Here is a 1847-nt window from a genome sequence, read left to right as displayed (position 1 = left end):
GTGCACGCGCGGCCACACTTCGTGCGCTGCCTGCGCGCCAACGCCGCCGAGACCCCCATGCTGTTCGAGCGCGCCGTCGTCGCCAACCAGGTTAAACATATTTTTATTTGAAAGACTAAAAAAATATTTATCATATACGCATGTGAAACATGGTCTTGCACACAGAAGGTCAGGATAATACTTAAGGCGTTTAAGTTGTGGTGTTGGAGAAGGATGGCACAATAAAGACAGGCGCGAAGTGGAAGCGATCCATGTTTAGTTTGATGAATGTGCGTGTATGAGGCCTACTTTCCACCCTTTTTAAAGGAAAGGATAGGATAAGTGGATTTGATAGTTGAGGAGACGCATAGGTAGCAACGCCTCTGCAATAGCGGATTACTATGGGTAGCGGTCGCCTCCGAATTCGCGAAATCCGCTGGCCACTCACTCTTTTGCCACCTTTCTATATACATACATATATACATATAAAAACACATATAATAAAATTGGAGTGTCTGTTTTAGGGTTGTAACGGAACTCCGCTTCCGCATTGCAAATGTTAAGTCCGTATCCGCTGCCGCTTCCGTTATTTTTTATGCCGAGTTATAACGTAGGTTAATTTACGTCTTTAACGCGAGTGGGGCGATTAGGTATAGTTTACGCGGGCGGGGAGGCGCGGGGAGGCGCGGGGAGGCGCGGCGCGGGCGTGCTAGTGCTACGTCAACTAACTATAGTTTTATACATTATATTTGAATCATAAACTGTATCTTGTAATTATGTACCAATCTATAGTTTGAATTAACGTAGTTTTAGTTTTTATTTCTTTAATAAATCGCAAATAATGTTTTATTATTGACCTCCGCTTCTGCAAAGGTAAAGCCGTTCGCCTCCGCATCCGCTTCCGATAAAATGACCTCCCCCTAGTCTGTTAGTTATATCAAAAGAAAAATTCCAGATTTCGCGAATATGTATTTGCTTTACTGATAGCGGGAATTAAATAAAAATCCGTCTGGTTGTCTGCCTGAATCGGTAAAGGTAAAAGTCATAGTTATAGACCACCATTTTTTTTAATTCCAAGGCAACGAAGTTTGCAAAGAACAACTCGTACTTTAATATATGCAAAACGATCAACTTGAGGCCGTAAAACCATTAGCTAAATTCGTCGTCAGGTGCGGGCGCTGCAGATATTAGAGACTGTGCAACTTATGGCCAACGGGTATCCCCACCGCATGCGGTTCCGCGCGTTCGGCGCGCGCTACCGGGCGCTGTGGCGGCGCGGAGCGGCGGGCGCGGTGGGCGCGGGCGGCACGGCGGAGCGCGAGGCAGGCGCGGCGTGCGCGCGGGTGCTGCGCGCCGTGGCGGCGGCCGCCGCGCCGCCCGCGCCCTGCTCGCCGGCGGCTGTGCGCTGGGCGCTCGGCAAGCGCCACGTCTTCCTCAGCGAGGGCATGCGACAAGTAACAAGAACAAACATTCTACACGCTATACGCTATTCGCTATATGCTATACAGCCAAGTCTTCGATTATCGCCCTCGTCGTTATAACTTTACCTAATGCAGTGTATTCCGATTGTTCTTACTTTTCTATAAACTTTTCATAAAAGATGAAGGTTCAAAATTGCACAGTCGAGTCTTCGTTAATTACTTCTTCGTTGTTTTTTGAAAAAAATATTATAATATATACGGTAGTCATTATGTTTTTTTTTCAACAATGAATTTAAAAATCCTGTAAAACAGGCGCACACACAAAAAAACTATACTCATACGAGTAATTTTATTAATGACTAGTCGTTCGATTCAAGTGCACATACGACAACTTTATTGTTATGTTGATTATGTTACGTGTGAAGGTGCTGGAGCGAATGCGGCGCG

The sequence above is a fragment of the Papilio polytes genome, unplaced genomic scaffold (assembly GCF_000836215.1).
Source record: "Papilio polytes unplaced genomic scaffold, Ppol_1.0 DF824058.1, whole genome shotgun sequence".
In the NCBI taxonomy this organism is placed as follows: domain Eukaryota; kingdom Metazoa; phylum Arthropoda; class Insecta; order Lepidoptera; family Papilionidae; genus Papilio; species Papilio polytes.
This window is presented reverse-complemented; position numbering follows the sequence as displayed.